The following is a 19,803-nucleotide window of genomic DNA, read 5'->3' on the forward strand; positions in this document are numbered from 1 at the left end:
CGCAGCAATTTGGGTTTTGCACAGCAAAGACAGATGATCTGCCTCCAATGTGTACTGGGAATGTGGGGCAAATGTAATCTATAAACATAAGCACAATCTTGATACAAGACACATGTTAAAATGTCCCTCCAGCTAATTTGACTTTTCTCACTGTACTACGTAAAAGCCAAAGGTGGTTGCAATGCTATGGCTATCAGCAGGGTGGATTAGCAGGCAGATTCAAAGTGGATGTGTCAGCAGGCAAGTAAGCGATAACACACAAAAAGCTACAGATGCAAGGCTATCACATTTTTCCTAGCACTATGGGTGTATACCATCCCAAAAATCACTATGAGAATTAATCCCCCCAGTTTCTACCGATGACCCCAATTTTGGGGCCCTGGCTCACAGACCTGGCTCATTAACACTTTATTTGAAGCAAACTTGTGGAGAGAATCAGATGCACTTCATTGCTAAATATGAGACTTGTGTACATAGAACTAACCTTCTGTGGTGCAGTGACAACCCACCATTAAGGGTTGATGCAGTATCAACAATGATTATGCAGGAATCAAACATTGCAGAACAAGCATTAGATAATACTATAGCTTTAAGATTCAAGCAATGATTTACTTAACTGTTAAAATGGTGTGCTTTACTCTTAAATTACAGTCAAGTGAAGCCCATTTAAAAAGTATTAGCTAGGCAGCTACAAATTAAGTTTCCTAATTTCAAAAAGAGATGGGCATCAGTGGCGGAATATCTGGAAGCAGAATCTACAAATGGGTAGAGCTGCTGCTCAGATACTAACTTAAAGCCTCCCATATCACAGTGAAAAGGCCAAGTTCACCCCCAAAGGTAAACAATATTATAACTTTACTATTTATTTGTGTTTTTTTCTTCTTGTCCTCGTTATTTCTGAGGATGTATGTGTACGGGGAAAAAAAACACACACACACACACACACACACACACACACACACACACACACACACACACACACACACACACACACACACACACACACACACACACACACACACACACACACACACACACACACACACACACATATATATATATATATAATATATCACACACACACACACACACACACACACACACACACACATGTATGTATATGTGTGTGCAACTGTGCATGCATGCTTCTTTAGAATGTAATGTAATTGTCTCCACCAGGCCGAAGGCATGGGGAGAGAGTATGTTTTGTCCGTCCGTCCGTCCGTCCGTCCGTGTGTGTGTGTGTGTGTGTGTGTGTCCGTCCGTTAGCAGCTAATCTCGGCCACCGTTAACCCGGTCGATGCCAAATTTTCCATACACACTCCCTGGATGCCAACGATGAACCTCTGCCCCAAACTTTCCAGAACGGCCTGTTATAGCGCCACCAGGAGGCCGCTTTGTGCAAAACAAGTTTTTGCACAGCACACCTACAGATTTTGTCCAAACATCACGCAAATTGGTACACAGTCTCTCTAGAGCCATTCAACCAAACCAGTCTTTCAGATTTCTCAGACTCCATCCTGATTGGTTAAGATTGGCTTCCAAAGTTCACAGGAGTGCTCAGTTTCAAACAAAATGCTGCAAATCATGAACACATCGCGTGATTTCCGTGAAATTGTGCACCCACATTCCCACTAGGCCGAGGACAAAATGCCACATGAACAATTTCAACTCAGCCTCAAGGTGGCGCTATAACTGGCCGAAAAGTGTTTTTACCTCTAACTGCACGGATCTGTGGATAACCTGGTGGAGACCTGTGCCCAGAAGGGCACTTTTTCTAGTTAGTTTTGCTTTTATGAACTGAGAGATGTGTAATATGAAACAAATTGCCTGTAAATTATTTTATAATGGCAATAAACAAGCTCAAAAAAGAAAAGAAAAAAGTATTAGCTTTACATTCAAATGTATTCATGAACAAATGAGCACTTGGTGGTGCAAGATGTTCCCAATAAATCATAGCTGTTTTCACAGAATTTAGCAGGCCCCAGACATTGGCAGATAAAACCATGTGAATGATTCTCTATGCATGAGCTGGCACCTCCTGGGGCAGAGCAGGGCTTCACCATAAGCGGGGGTGAACATTTTGTAGTGAGGCCCTAATTTGGAGAAAATGAAACTAATCAGATCCTTTCGGGAATATTGGGGAAACGCACTATACAAATAAAACTTGACATGATTTTCTAAATAGCCATTAGGAACAGTACAATGGCAGCAACAGAAGAAAGAAGCAACTAAATAAGAAGGCAGTACAATGTCTGCATCTGTTGCAGCCAGGCTGTTAATAGGCAGAATTAAGTGTGTTGTAATCAGTACTGTTGCAGTCTTAGCTTCAACTTCATGAAACACACTTAACTGTAATCAGTAATATTCCATTCCATGTAATAAACCACTCGGGCCCCAAAGTTGGTTATAGACAAGAACGTGTTACTTGTTGGATATGATAGTTAACATTAAACAGGCCTTAAAAGCCTTATACTGGCTCAGGGTTTCATTAACCCATTTTGGGCGGGAACTCCTTTTGGTGTTAGCATGTTATGCTTTAGCTATTGAAAAATAGCAGATCTAGTGTAGCAGATCGAGTGGCACGCTACGAGCTTGTAGGTCTGCTATTTTTGAAAAATCTAAGAACCACTGGGTTAATGAGGCACCTGCTCTTCTAAACTCCTGGTATTGTTTGTTTCCGTGCAGATTATGCCTTGTTGAATTAATGTTAATTAATGCCTGGGATTTGCAGTCAATTGTGAGTCAATGGCCGTAATTAAATGAAGACTCTCCATGAGTGAGCTTTATTGGTTCTTCTCCCCTGCGGCTGGGTTTGCTACCTCTGTTCTCCTCTCTCTTCTGTTCACTCTGATATGACTATGACTAGACCTCAGTGCTCTGTTACACAGATTATGTTGTGGACTTTGAAGCAGTGATTTTAAAATGCAGCTACTTCTGTATGATAATCTTAAATATGGATTCCATTAATTCAAAATATAGGGCTTTATCAGATATTTCTAAAACATAGCAGTCCGACACCCCACTTGTCTAGGATTGCAAAGCATGAGAAAACCTTTTCAACAACATGACAAGGTCAACAGCTTTAAAGACATTTTATCTGAATAATCTGTTGGGACACATCTCTTATCTCTACTGCCACCCAAATGCTCGTTCACAGCCATCTAAAACAACAACAAACTGCAATAATAAATCATCCTGATTTTTCACCAATGTGATGTAAAAAAGAGGAAACCAGAGCAGAATACAGGCATGCACATTGGCTATAACTGCACAGCTGAGAATATTATGCATCTTCTGTTGCCAAAGGAAATTATGCGATTGTTAAAAAATATATTTTTAAATTAAAAACATACAACTGACTACAAAGACTGGCCAGCAAAGATATAATGATATCACACTCATAAAGCATAAAACAGTAACAGGGTGAGACAGGTGAAGTGCACAGTAAAATGCAGAGTGATAATGAAAGTCTTATAATGGCATGGCTTCCATGTGGATCTCAGATGTCACTCACATGGCCAGTGTCATCTATAACATCACTACTATAAAAGCATATTAATTGCATTTGGACCTCCATTGACTTAAAGTATGTCTGTCTGTGTATGTGTGTATGTGTGTCTGTAACAAACGTTACAGACACACATACAGACAGACCCTCTTCTAGATAGCTTGCCCATAGTACTTTTCTTTCCTTCATTTTTACTTTCAGAGTCAGTCAAATTAGCGCTCAGGATTTAGCAGTGTGGGGGGAAGTATAAAAGGCGACATGTGCACCAGTAATACAGAGCATGAAATATGGAGGGCCGGTGCACCAATGACAACGTGTAGACACATCTGTTTATCAAAGGCACAAGCCCCTGCATTAGTCATGACATCCCAGCAGTTCATTGACTCCCCCTCGCCTTTCGTCTCTCGGTGTATCTCTCAGGTCAGATCCGTAATGAGGTTGTAAGTTAGTAACAGAGAAGGTCAGGATTGGTCAGTGTGGCTGAGTTGTCAGCCCTGCCAGGTTCTGTCTTTTTGTCTTGTCAAAGTGTCCTTGGGGCAGGGGACACAACCCCTAACAGCTTATGGATAACGATGAAATGTATATGCAAATCAGGTCTATTAAGACTTCTAATATAAACCACAGTGTTCTCCTCTCCGTTTTTTTAATCTCGGCACCTCCCTCTAGCTGACTCTAACTAGGCATCCCGTGGGAGTACACTGTCTCATGGTCATGCAGAACATCTGAGCAAAAGAAATACGGTGTCCTTGTTGAGTTTCTCTACTGCAATATAATATGTATATTGTATCATTACCAGCAGGATACTTGGGTCTTAATTAGATCAGTACTCTTAGTTAACAGAAGAGTGATGAATACTGCATGGGAATGGCATGTGGTTACATTTTTAATTTAAAACTGTAATAAGAGTTGTGGAGAAGTCAATTCAACTCAGTAAGTAGAGTGGTAGGCTATAGCAGATTTATGCTCTTTTGCAACTGTCCCTATCAGGTTCCCTGCAGCTTCCTAAGATGTGACCACAGTTATAGCAGATACTTGTCTCCACTGATGTTTGCACAGATAGATAATCCATAGATCTATTACTATCAACCTCTTAGATCTGGCAATAAAGCTCTTTAGTACATGATGATGTTACTGTTAATTTAATTAATAAAAGGACTATTTACTGGCTATTAGGTGATAATTATCATTTATGTTAACGAATTTAACTGTAGCGTAAGTGAGAATTAGAGACTTTCTCCGGCCTTCGCTTTCTAAAAGATGTCTGAATTGACGCAAGAAAGGTTGCACATGCCCTTTTACTAATGCAAATCCTGCAGCAGCAAGCAAACAGCAAATGTCAATGACTGCTAATAATATGCATAACATTATAGCTCTGAAGCTGTAGAGCAAACAGTGATTAAGTCTGATCTCAGATTCCTGATGACATTTATATCGTTTCAATGTTTCTGATGATGATAATTAACCCAACAGACTGGGGAGTACATTATATGCAGACTTGTTGCTTGTTGTTGTCACAGCTTTTGATACCATGGACTATAACTTATTACTTACATAATAGCTACTGTAACTCGGCTGCATGAACGTTTATTGTCTGATGTAAACAGCATGTTTTTGATAGTAGCCGTTTCTCAAAGGTACTGAAAAAGTTACAATATGGTGGGTTGACACAACTTTGTATATGCCAGCATTGTCAGCTAATGATCTGATCTGTGTGGTGAGATACTGTACTGAAAACTTGTTATGTGAAATGTTATGTGAAATTTGTCTAATTCAAATACAGTACAAGCTGACTACAGCATAGTTATTTTTTTGTATTTTTATTTTAACTCATTATGCTGTTTCTTGTCTATTACTGTTACAGAATTAGGCTACTGTGATATTACTGTATAAGTGGAACCCACTCAACCCAGGAAGATGAGCTGCTACATGAGTAGTAGCTAATGGTTATCCTAATAAACTTAAGTTGCCTGCTGGTGTTGACAGTGCTATGAAAATATGTCCATGCCATGGACACACACACACACACACACACACACACACACACACACACAGGTTTGGCGGGTTGGCTGGGACGGTGCATACGGACCGGGCGAAATTATTACTTGCGCGCTCTGCTTGCGCAAGTAATGAGTTAAGTTATAAAGATAAGACTTCAAACAAAACCACTCTGCATGTTTCCCTGCACATGCTGACAGGAAATCTTGGTAGGAGCTAGGTCACAGTTATAAAAGATCCAGCCGATACCTTGTGTGATAATGAAGATAATAGTAACAGTTTGGGGTTCCAGAGGTGGACAAACTATAATATTTCACTCAACGACCAAAACTTTTATGCAACCGTGCACATGGTTTTCAGGTTAACCACTTGAACCTCAGCATCCATTATACTTGGGGAAACAGTAGCAAAAAATAGAAGATCTACAGAGCTCACAATACACCACATTGTGAGCTTGTAGATTGGCTATTTTTGGCAAAGAGATTTGGTGGAGACAGAAAAAAAGCAGTCCAAGCACAGAGCCCATGTACAGTTTACTGCTGTATAGGGTTACAGTGGTTAATTAATTAACCATTACATTCCCAAACCTTTTCGGCTTGACACCCTAAAGATACATTTTGTGTGTTCCTAGCACGCAAAAAGACATTATGGACATTTTTGCTATTTAAAAAAATAAGAACTAATCTATTTATTTGTAAGAAAGGTAATAAAAACAAAAGTAAGGAAACAGCATAAAAATGGATCTGTGTGCCAAAATGGGTCATGAACCTTTGTATGGGAAACACTGTACAATAGTGAAGCTTTTACAAGACACACACTAGACACACACTGGGCTGGTGCAAAAAACTACTTCAGACTGAAACGCCCTTTTAAATTACTCTTGGCAATATGTCTGGACAGTCAATTAGACTTCAGCAGATTAGTGTGCCTTAACAGCTTTCTCTCAAATTAAAACAATATTTGGGCTTTTTCCATCTGGGCAATCTAAATAATTCATAGTCAGTTATCTGGATGAGGCTGTAAATGTAATGACTCATAATCTGAACAAAAGAAAAGAAAAGAAAAGGGGGGGAAATAAATTACATTATTGCTGCTGGCCACTGCAGTGCCTTCAACATCATTACCATGAAAGAAAACAGAATCATTACCATTTGCAAAGAAGGTAGTTAAGAACTAATAAAACAGCATTTACATTTCCAATCCATCATGGCCCATAGCACTTACCCTAACCCCTTAGATAGCATTTCTGTTGGCTTAGATAGCATTTGACACAGACTTATAGCATGTTATGTGGACAGCACTATAATTGTATTGTATATAGTCATAGCACGCCATAGTACATATGTATAGCATAGTAGTGAATATGTATAGTTTATTATGTATAGTGTATGTATAATTTCATCATATAGATATTCCACTGTTACCTTCTTAGCTTACGCATGTTTCATGATAAATGCTTTTATGTGATGTATTCCCATGCTTTTGTTCTTGCTTAAATGTAAGTCGCTCTGGATTAAGAGCGTCTGCTAAATGCCTAAATTGTAAATTGTAAATTGCAAGTAAAGGGGTCCTTACACACGTGATTTAAATTATCAGGAAAATATATTTTTGTTGTAACTTAAAGACAAATAAAGACATCAACCTGTATGAGTACCGGTAGTTTTAATGCAAAATATTTGCCGGCGTGTATTTTGCATTTTTGTATAGTTTATTCATCCCAAGATGTCTTAATTTTTTAATGAATTGGGAATCAACCCCCCACCTGCCTCGCTGTATTTTAAATTAATGCACTGACCCTTGAGTTAATGAGCACCACAATGTTTGAACGTGTACATTTTTCTATGCATGCTTTGTTTTTTGATGAAAGGGTCAGGGGTCCAAGTTTGTGTGTGAGTGTATCTTTTGCGAAGTCAGTTTTGCGAGATTTGTTTGAATCAATAGATTTATTCATGAATATATGAATATGAATATATACAGATTTTTATTTGTATTTATCCAGCCTAGTTTGTTTGCTGAGCGCAAACACTCTTTTTAGCAATGCCATGCTTTCGAGCTGCATGATTATGGCCCAATTATCATCAATATTGAGATGATATGATTATTCATCACGATTTATCATTGAGCTTAGTGATTACCTGTATCATTATATCACTCTCACATAAAAATAACACTGCTTTCACATTTATGCTACTGTGCATTACTGCTTAAGTGGTCCTTCGTATTTATCTCAATTCTGTGCATCTCAATAAATACCAAAACACTAAATTAAACAGAGCACTGCTTTCACTTTTATATTGTACCATATTCCTGCAAATTAGCACATCCTTACAGGCTTAAATGCTGTTTGTCTTCACTTCAGTGCATGTCCCTGTAACTGCATGATGGGTGTGAATAAAACTTGAACCTAATTGGTTAATGTTTTGAACCCAACTACCAAAGTTTTATAGCATCAGCTGGTAAACTACACAGATCTGTACATTTTAACTGCCATACCGGAATTTGTCATAATTATGATGGTGTCCCACGCATCACAATCCATGAGACCACCAATGCACAATGCGTCACAATCTTGTAGATCTGCTCATTTTGTGTTGCAAGACACTGCTGCCGTACAATGAAGTATAACTGCATGTAAACATTAGCCAGCGAAGAGGGTGAGAGAAGGAGAGACATGCAGCCCACAGATGGAAGCCTGAATACTTTAGTTTTAATGGACCACAATGGAAACTAGTTTAGGCTTTTTTGTGTTCAATCCATTTGACACTTTTAATTGGTGATAATGTGTTGTTTAATCGTTGCCAATAAAGTATTCTAACGAAATACAGCACCGCTTCCAATCCACTCCTTCTGTATTCACGTTGATGGATACAATATTAACATCACTGTGAATGTGTGCAGGAATCTCCCACATTATAAGTCCTAAACTTGTGGGAATCAATTAAATAACCCCTACAATCGATTCGGCACTGGAATTCAGGACCTGAATTGCATTGCATTACAGTAAAGTGTTCTATGGGTGGAGCACAAATTCAAATTGTAAATAATCGGACATTAATGGTTATTTAATCATTAGAAGCCAAATCCGTGATCCCGATTAAAATGTGATTAATTGTGCAGCCCTAACCTGCTTGTCAGTATACACGTGGTTACAAGCAATACTAACCCGTAAGGGCATCCTCATTAAAGTTTTTCCTGTCTGTCAGGTATCAAATCAGGAACCTTGCAGCCACAAGCACACTCCTCAAACCTAAATGCAATATTAATTGTACAGTAGGACTGTGACCAAAAATACCTAAACACATTGAAAGATTTGAAACATAACAAATATATGTTTAGACTACAATGAATATTCTTCAGAAAGATTTCACGCTTAATAATATGAAATTAATTTAAAAGGTGCTAGTTGCCTACAGTGGCAAAAAGGTGAATGGATTCATCATACTGTAGCCTCGGTACCAGGCTTTCATTTTTGTTGGTGCAAAAATTTAAAGCCTGGAGGAACGCATTGGCCGCTCTGGTCTAAAAGTGGGAGTCAACCCTTCCGGGTGGGCGTTGCTCCAAATGATGTGACCTAGCGCTGCACTAGGGGGGAGAGGAGGGGCCGGGGGTGACGGACAGATCGATGAGATCCAATCAGGGCGTGCGCAAATCTCAGCCGCGACCCGCCCCTCCAGAAACTTAACACGTTAGCTCAGGCTAATCATACTGTAAATGTCAGCTTGTGGGAAGGTGTCGGATATGCTCGAGCAGGATGGCACTGACATTGTGTGCAGAATCAGAGGCGGGCTAATACAGCTAGTCCTCTGACAGCTAGGCTAAACCATAATCCAAAATTTAATGTCAGTCAATGAAGGGCCCACAGTCATACACAAGGCCCACAAGGTGACTCTGTCCTTCAGGCACTTTTTTATTTTATTTTAGGAATTAAACCAAAGGAAATAAATGCTTTCTCAAAAGAGTAAAGGGAAGGAAACATCTGTCACCTTCAACCCTATAACAATCTGTAGAGAAATAATGTCAGTTTTTGTTGACCTGTGTTTGTTCTCTGTGAGGAAAGGCGTGGTCTAATGCCAAACAGTTGTTTTGGGGCGATAAAAATAAGTCTGTGAAAAGCAAGCCAATTTAGAAGTAACTATGTGAATGGTGTTGTGCACACAGTAGAATTTTATCAGTATAACAATTCCCAAATATTAAGTATTCCAGACAAATAAAGTCAAAGATTACTAAACAAAATGATTAAAATAAATTCCATTAAATTGCCACAGTCCTTCAAGTATAAACTCTTTCCCACTTCAGGTTTACAAACTTTTTCAAGCTTGCTGTTCAGAAGAGTTAATAAGTGTTTAATTCTGGGAATTATTTGAGACACAATATAAAATTAAATACAAAATGATATGAATGATCTATTCATTTGTCTGTTTTGTTGTGTTGTGTTGGTAAAAGCAGATAACAGTTTTATTATTATATTTTCCTCTTTCAAGAGGAAATCCTATTACAGCCAGATCAAAACACAGCCAGGGGTCAGCAAGAGGTGTAGATATGAGCCATTTATTTATTCTCCCTTTGTAGCAAGCGAACATGATGACAGCAAACTCCATGCTGTATATGTGGCACTTTAATGTAACATTGCTTTTTGGCAAACACAGATAGCTCTTAGAGGATGACCTAATGTTGAACCTCTCATTGTTCAAATGTGAAAAGATCATACAGTGTTAGAAACAAATATTGTATGGCTTCTGTGTATTTCTCTGCCCAGTGGCCACCACCATGCAGACATTTTACAAGGCACTACACCAAACAGGAAGCAGTTTGGGGAGAGTGATCTGATCTCTCTGTCGCTGCACTGCAGGTTGGTCAGGACAGCTGTTCAGCTGGGAGTGGAACTATAGGGTGGTTCCTCCCAGTGGTAGAAAAAACTACTCAAATGTTTTACTTAAGTAAAAGTATCAATACTGCAATGTGGAACTACTCTGTTACAAGTCAAAGTACCGAAAGTGTGAAGTACTCATTATGCAGAACGTCCCGTTTCAAGTTCAGAGTATTAATGAATGTAGAATTATGTGCAGGATGTAATTTACATACAACATTTCATGTGAGGGACTTCATTTATTTGACTACATTTTTTAAATAGTTTATTTTAAACCAAAAATCCTCTCTCTCACACTTATGCCATTGTGCCAGTGATCAACCTGCTTTGTGCCAATGTTGGCACCGGTGCCAACGGTTGCCTACCCCTGGTCTACAGTGCCCAAGACAAACAAGTAGGTGTTAACATTAGTAACTTCCTCCTGGGGGATCCCGAGGCGTTCCAAGGCCAGTGAGTCGATGTAATCCCTCCAACTGCGCCTTGGTCTGTCCCGGGGTCTCCTCCCAGTGGGACGTGCATCGAGGACCTCCCTAGGGAGATGCTCGAGAGGCATCCTTACCAGATGCCTGAACCACCTAAGCAACAACACTAAAACCAGGAAATAGACTTAATCTGTGTATATAAAATATATATTCCTTAGCAAATCTCTCTTGGCCCTGAACAAGTGAACAGAGTAACTATACACACAATGTACTTGTACTAAAGTATCTCAGCTACCAGGTGGGAGATGTTACTCATCCAACACATTTTCACCTGTTCTCCCCTGCCAGCAAATGGCAACATCTTGCAAGATACCGTATGCAGAGTGATGTGAGCTCTGCAATGCACATCATCATTTCATCGATGTCGGATGGAAAGTTGAAATATGGAGATACTAGGTTTCTGCCGCACAGCAAAGATTTCCTTTTGCAATCGGCTGTCAGCTACATTAACATCTCTCTGGTATGTCAGAAGTTGTATGCAGAATTTGGCCTATTTTTGGTAATTTATGTGGTTTTGAGGCAGAGAAGTACCAGCAGCTTTCCCAATAGGCTGGGACATGTAGGGGGACTAACATAGGCTTTATTGGAACCAGTTGGAACTAGTAAATGTAATTTAACCTCTGGAGTGTGAGTGACTTCTGTTTACTGGAGAAGCGTGTTACTGAATACTCTAGTAGTCTATATGCTATCGATTAGAATATAGAGCTATTTAACACTTGAAAAAATACATTATGGTATCTCGAATTACAATGCCCCTGCAACCAATTGGATTTTAGCTTACCGGTATAGAAAGTTAAGCTAGTAGCCAACAGGTTAGGTGAACATTGTATTGATAGACAACAGTTTAGGTGTGGCAGCTGCTATTAGCCAGCAGGTTAGCTGTGGGAGCTACTACGTGCTACGAGAGAAATAAGGGATGCCCAAAATCTCATTTTTATGGGGCACGTAACAAGCACTGACCAGATTTGATTGTCAATGTACAACCATGTACAAGTATACCATCTGGACATGACGCTAGTACAGTATGTCGTATATAGGATCAATTGTAGTTGCACACTTGATGTAATACTTTATTCAGTTTCACTAGATAAGCTGCCTTCATCAGGGTTGAACTACAAAAGTTTCACTGCATAAGTGTAACCTGACCAGTAAAAAGTTGTTGGAACACTGCATGAACTGGGGAGGACCATTTAACCTAGAGGAGTCCCACGAGAGACAAAATAACAAGTATGAAGAGTTGGTTATCGACTGTCGAAAGCAGGCTGGAAGGCAAAGTGCATGGCCATCGAGGTTAGCTGCAAAGGTTTTGCGGGGCAAACAAAATAAAAATGACGAATGATAACAGCTTCCTGTGCACTGCAGTCAGGGGGCATAGTTACGAACTCTATAATGGCATTCAAAGATCGTGGAGTATCTGGCTTGAGAGACTACCGGCCCTGGATTAGGAGAGGAGATCCATGGGGAGCAGAGAAAGCCAACTGAACACAGGCCGGGGTATCAGCCTCGGCTGGGTCACCTGGGCGAGAGCGTCTGACCCGAAACACCTGTGTAAATTAGCTAGGAACTAATTTACGTTGTGAGAGGGGGGGGGGTCAATGAGACATGACTACATGGTTTCTGAGGCCCTGACCCTGGGAGAACACAACCATGGGGACTGCAAAAACGTTGTATATATTGAAATTGTTCAGCTGCACTTAATAATAGAGGGTTGTCCTTTCTTTTCTGACCGTCTCCGGCGTCTCGAACAATTCACACCTCTGGGTTGATCATAGTGTTATTTATATCTGAATGTCATTATAACCCTGTTCTTTAAATTTCCTTTGCATACGAGCAATATTGCAGTTCACATTTGCTAATGAGAGTGGCAGGGAGTACGAGAGGAAAAGTTTCAGCAGCATGTAATGCAGCTAATAATGGAATCTAGACAGATTTGCAAATCAGTGTAAGTACAGTAAGTGAAGTATAGAAAATATAAGATATCCTAGGATAGTGTCACAGCAGGATGCGCACACATTGTAGACTAATGACTTGCTAATATCTTCTGATGTGTACATAAATCATCAGCCTACAGTATAACTGACTAGACGCAGTGCAAATGTCTATGCTGTGAGTATGATACTATAGAAGAATCCAAACACAGGGCTAACCGCATACACGGCCATTCCATTTCTACCTGCTGGCAACAAAAAGTGTATTATAAAAAGCATTATTGTTGCTGTGCAGCAATGGGTCGGGCCGGCATTTTGAGGAGGAAATTAAGAAGAAGGAAGGGGAAAAACATTGAGAAATACAATGTCGATCAGCAGAGCTGTATGGATAAATAATATCATTAAACCATGCACGTCTCTAATTCCAGCACATATCTAGTTAATTTCACAAACTCAGTTAGTCATAAGTTGCCAGTGCCAACCCAGAACCTAATGGTTCAAAGGCGAGTTGTCTACTGACTGGGGTACCCGGGCACACATAGCTACTAGTTAATGTTCAGTACACGCATTTAGTGACGCAATATTTAGGAAAGACCTGAAATCATGGCTCCATCTACACACTCACTGGTCATAGTTAGCTTCCGACCCTGGATAGCCCATCTCCCATGCTCAGGACTATTCTCTCAGGATACCTCTTGTCCTATGTATATAGCTCCCAGGAGTCCCAGCCTTATATATAAGGATTATTTATTATATGTTCCATGGTTGTTTTTGTCTGTACAGTATGTATGTGTATAGTTTCATGTTTCAAAGTGGACCACAATGGAAACAAGCGAAGGCTTTTTTGTGTCTAAGTCCATTTGGCGTTTTAAAAAAATGATGTCAATTTCTGTAATTTTCTTAAACTAACCAATAAAGTATTCTATCTATCTATAGTGAGAAGAAATATAACAAATACATTCAAATAAATTCAAAATAAATATATTGTTTAAATTGTTTAATTGTTTTCAAGTCTCTTGCATTACTCAAGCCATTATATGTACACAGGCTGCTCAGAATTTCCGAGCGAACATGAGAGCACTCTAGATCTCTGCACCCTGACCCATAGTAGTAATGATAACAACAAGGTAGAGTACCAGAGTTGGGAAGAATTACAGTGCAGTGTTTACCTTTCGGTATTGCTTACACTAAACCATTTTTATATGTTTGACAATTCAAAAATGTGGCTATAACTATTGTGGAGGACAGAGTACAGTATAAAGTTTCTTGTCAATTAGCCCTTCACTAAATCCCACCCCAAAAAGCGATTGTCCAATGCCAATCCAAATAGTTTAGCAACGGTTGCTATGCAGGTCAAGCTTTCTTCGCTGCTAACGTGCCTATTGGACAAGGATGGGTTGGGGAGGGACTTAGTGAAGGGATAATTGAGAGAAGGTGTGAGGAAATAACTTACATTTGTTTAATACTTAAAAAATATTCCTGCCAGCTCAATCATCTGAACATTTGTTCTCACTTGGGCCTACATTTTGGTGAAAGTTGCATTGAGGTTGCATAATGAATTTTAAAGGTCCACCATCAGGCCTACAATGCCATGTTAGAAATAGCAGCACATGATATGATATGCTTGAATATTTCAGGGGTTCTTCACTCTTCAAGGGCCAGGTAACAGAACGCTCCACAGGGTTTGACCCACATGAAAACAGTGTCCCACTGAGGCAGAAGGCAGTTAATGAAGCAAGCGGCCATAGCTGAATGGTCAGAGAGGCCTTCTGCAAATCTGAAGTTCTCTGCTTCTCCCAGTCTATGTGTTAAAGTATCCCAGCAAGACATTTAACCCTTAACAGCTTCCCTGATGCTGTATGAATTGTGCCCACTGCTCCTAAATAGAGTATAAAAGTATAGTCTCTCGAGACAAACTGTTGACTCAAGGAAAAGAGGGCGCTGGTTTCCCTTTGTTTTGCAGATGGGTTCCCAGATGGGTTTTGCAGATGGGATAAGTAAACAAGGCAGGACACATTAATGAAAAGTGACAAAAATACCCTAAAGGAGATTTATTAGACATATTATTATTATTATTAGACACTGTGGTAGTTTGGGTACCTTACATATCTTCGGTTTATAAATGTTTGCATCACTACTTTCTTCATTGCGAGTGTCAATTCTAGACTGTTATTCACAAATCAAAAGTAAGCTTCCTGAACGAGTGAATGGTAACAGGGAGGCGTAAATGCCTTAATTCATGATTAATTAATTAATTAGGCATTAATTAATGCCTTAATGCCATGAGGCAGCATGGATCTATAACTTTAAAAGCCCTGAACCTTAATGTTGACTTGCTGAGACGTCTTTTCTTTAGTGCCTTATAGTATTGCATCCAAGTACCAAGCTACGAGTGTGTGGCTCCTTTTGTATTTTTATGCTTGTTTTTGTTGGCTGGCAGCGCATCATTATAGGTGTGTGTTACTATTTACCACCAGCAAGCTAACTTCTCAGTAAAAAATAGAGTCATCCGGATTTGTGTCCAGGTAGCTCAGTCGGTAGAGCACTCGCCTTTCAACCGCCAAGGTCAACTCAGCGTATGAGTAACACGGCTTCGGAAATACACACTTAAACTCAGCATATGTGTAGCAAGGCTTGATGTCGTGCAGTAAGTACTGGGTGCTGATGGTAGGTGTTGTGCTCCACCTCAGCATCTCCCAGAGGTCTAGTGCATTGAAACAGCACCCTGGCTGATACCGATAATAAGTAAAGCCTCTCTGACTTAAGGCTCATACATAGTCTGGATTTTCGGTGGTTAGGTGACCACCGAACTGCAACATGACGTCACGAGCCGCGGTGAAGAGCAATCCACCGCCACCACTCCAGCCCTTCTCTCTGTTTTTACTCACCACCGCTCAACGTTATTTCAGCTCCGGTGGTCAGCTCACCACCGGAGCGGTGGTCACCTCACCACCAAAAATCCAGACTATGAATAGGCCTTTACAGTACATCCCTATTGGTCAAACCATGAACTCCAATGTTATTTACTCATCACCATTTAAAATTAGTCTATAGCTCTAGCTGTGTGTTATGTTCATGTTTTCAAGGAGGTCCCCTCAAAGCACTTTTACTGACCTTCTCTGAGGTTTATGGTGATGTAAGATGATTCTCTAAGCCTGTTCTCAGTGGGTGTATTATAAATATTTGTGAAAAAAGTAGTATGGGGGAAATTAAAATAAACTCTTCAGTGGACTAAAACTATTCCATTCCACACAAGTTTGGCTCAGTTAGTGTACTTTTAAAGCTGTCATATTCAAACTATTATAATTTCCCATAATTTCCCGACTACCTTTTTTCACTGATGAAAACTAGATAAAAACTAGATAAAAACGTAGCTATGATGACCAAAACTAGGTTTCTGCAACAAATAAAAACTAGACTAAATCTTAGGGAACGACTAGTGGAGAAGACATCCAGTATTTAGTCGACTAAAATTAGACTAACCAGACTAACTAACATTAAAATATTTCACTTGACTAAATATTTTTAATTCAAAAGACTACGACTAAAACTAAATCAAAGTTGCTGTCAAAATCAACACTGATCAGGATCCAACTTAATTCTTTATAATTGATTATCCAAAACGAGAACACTAAATGAAAGTGTACAACGTGGGCCTCAGTCATAACACACACTATAGCTACTACACACTAAGGCTACTACAACTACTCTATGTAGTTTAACATGATCTACCCTGTGCTTCATATAGGGAGCATGAGGCACTGCAGCAGGGAGTACGGAGCCTATAAATAGTACTGGCCCACAGGCCATTACTAGTCTTTGTCCAGCCCTGACACACACACACACACACACACACACACACACACACACACACACACACACACACACACACACACACACACACACACACACACACACACACACACACACACACACACACACACACACACACACACACACACACACACACACACACACACACACACACACACACACACACACACACACACACACACACACACACACACACACACACACACACCCCTAATGTTTCATTTACTGTAAGCAGCTGGCAGCTATTATTATTATTTAACAACCAGATTTTAATTGCCACTGTTAGCTAAATATTGTTTGCCAAATATTTGGGGGCCCACCAGTTGGCCTCAACCCACAGGTTGGGAATATCTGCATAATATACAGGGTTATGGTAGTTTATTTAATGAGTTTGTCAGGACAACAACAACATTATGATCATACTGTATGCCCAACATTAGAAACTACACTACTACTGTGTTTTACTTGATTGTGTGTCATCCTGCGTTGATACTGTTGTAGGTGATATTGTGTTGAGATTTCCTGCTCTATGCATACATTTCGGTCTGAGGCACAAAAGCTACAATTAAGGCTGCACTTTCTAGCCTGGGTTCCAGCCTGATTCGCTGCGTTCCGTGGATTTGTTTGTAAAGGGGCGAGTCGTTTGGGGTATTGTATCTGACAGTGGACAACTGAATCAAATTAATGTTTACTTTTTACCGTAGGTTTAGTCTCCAACTGTTTTTTTTCAACAGTGATAGAGTGGCGCTGGCTGATGACCTATCAGCAACAACGTGGCTACGTAAAAGGTGACGTTATGAAATGCGAGTCTGCTGCCTGCATATGGCCAGATAGGGGATACATTTTATCTTGACCATCAGGTCAATCCGGTGGATTGTGCAGTTCGGGTAGGGAATGAGGCATTACCCCAGGTGTAGGAGTTTAAGTATCTCGGGTCTTGTTCACAAGTGAGGGGAGGATGGAGAAGGAGATCAGCCTGTAGCGTTACTGTTGTGACGAAGAGAGAGTTGAGCCAGAAGGCAAAGCTCTCTGTCTACCGAGCAATTTTCATTCCTACTCTCACCGATGGTCATGAAGTGTGGGTCATGAGTCATGACCGATAGAATAAGGTCGTGAATACAAGTGGCCGAAATGAGTTTTCTTTGACGGGTGGCTTAGAGATAGGGTGAGAAGTTCAGTCATGCGAGAGAGACTCGAAGTAGAGTCGCTGCTTCTTCGCATGGAAAGGAGCCAGCTTAGGTGGTTCGGGCATCTGGTTAGGATGCCTCTTGGGCGTCTCCCTAGGGAGGTCCTCGAGGCACGTCCCACAGGGAGGAGACCCCAGGGCAGACCAAGGACCACGTCCCACTGGGAGGAGACCCCGGGGCAGACCAAGGATCACGTCCCACTGAGAGGAGACCCCGGGGCAGACCAAGGATCACGTCCCACTGGGAGGAGACCCCGGGGCAGACCAAGGATCACGTCCCACTGGGAGGACCACGTCCCACTGTGAGGAGACCCCGGGGCAGACCAAGGACCACGTCCCACTGGGAGGAGACCCCGGGGCAGACCAAGGACCACGTCCCACTGGGAGGAGACCCCGGGGCAGACCAAGGACCACGTCCCACTGGGAGGAGACCCCGGGGCAGACCAAGGACCATGTCCCACTGGGAGGAGACCCCGGGGCAGACCAAGGACCACGTCCCACTGTGAGGAGACCCCGGGGCAGACCAAGGATCACGTCCCACTGGGAGGAGACCCCGGGGCAGACCAAGGATCACGTCCCACTGGGAGGAGACCCCGGGGCAGACCAAGGATCACATCCCACTGGGAGAAGACCCCCCCCGGGGCAGACCAATGATCACGGTCTTGGAACGTCTCGGGATCCCCCAGGAGGAAGTCACTAATGTTGCTCTGGAGAGGGAAGTCTGGAGCACTCTGGTGGAGCTGTTGCCCCCGTGACCCGACTACGGATAAGCGGTTGAAGATGGAAGGATAGATGGATGGATCCCGTCATGTGACACACGACCTTTGACATAATCTAAATGTCTCAATAGAAGAGCAGGGAGACAAAATACAATATAAAAATACAGTATAGGTTACAGTATATGTAACAGGATCTGACCGAGGGGAAGCCATCGCAGCAGCCATTTAATTTTTCATTCATCTAATATGTTCTGAAGCCATAGTATCAATCCTGTAATGCCAGGCTACATTTCACTTAAATGTCAGAGCTTAACACAGCATGACATAAATGCAATAATGTGTAATTGTAATTGATATTATATCCTGATATATGTCCAGTCCTCCAGCCGTTAGCCGAATTCGGCTAATATATAAGCTAATTTCAATACTAAGCCACTGTTTGAAGGTAAACGCGGACATGCCCACGCTACATTACTTATCGACACGTGTCGTGTTATTATTCCCTTTATTTTCATGTCATGTACATTCCAAATAAACATTAACCACGTTATGGTGTTATAATGAATGGATTATATTAAAACATAGCGACGCCTTCTTCATTTGTTTTGGAAAAAGAGGAGCATTTCCGCATTTTCTTCTTCTTTGTTGGCCTGGAATGCCTGAGATTGGCTAATGCCGTATGGCGCAGGCTTCTGTGATTGGCATTGGCTGTTTTTTTGCTTCCATATACAGTACATGCATAAGTACAGAGGCAGAAACAGCTAGAGTGTGCATGTACATGTATGTATGTATGTTGCTTAGTAACCTGGGGATACAACATGAACACAGAAGCTAGATATACCATGGACCCTTCCGCTAGACAGGATTTTATCGCTAGAAAGATTACCGGTAGTATTTTGCTTAATATGTCGAGTATAGAAGGTTTGAAACTAAGCCACCAACTGCAATTGAATAAGGACCTATTTGGACATGGATGACGGAGATGTTGGAACCCTGTCCGAGGATGAAGATGACCCAGACGAAGATTCCAGTGTAGCAGGAGATATTAACGACGATATTCGTGTATATGAAAATGACACGGACTGTGACATTGTCACGTCGCTAGATTATATCCACGAGGATGCATTAGCTAACGAGGTCGTGCATCTTACTACAGAAAAGGAAATGGATAAAAGTGGTAAGTTTGTAGATCTGCTGTTTCTAAAAGTTTTGCTTAATGTTTAAACTGTGTTTAAATGTAGGTTTTGCATGAATGTGACTGAATGCGACACAAAGGAATAC

General features: G+C 41.0%; 1 protein-coding gene across 1 annotated transcript in view; it reads right to left on the reverse strand.

Annotated features, from left to right (window-relative positions):
- LOC310874583 (neurexin-2-like) overlaps positions 1-19,803 on the reverse strand; it is a 116,874-nt gene that overhangs the window by 27,770 nt on the left and 69,301 nt on the right. The gene's annotated exons all lie outside the window — the stretch shown is intronic.

Source organism: Protomyctophum parallelum (genome assembly GCF_964188405.1).
Source record: "Protomyctophum parallelum genome assembly, chromosome: 1".
Classification (NCBI taxonomy): Eukaryota; Metazoa; Chordata; class Actinopteri; order Myctophiformes; family Myctophidae; genus Protomyctophum; species Protomyctophum parallelum.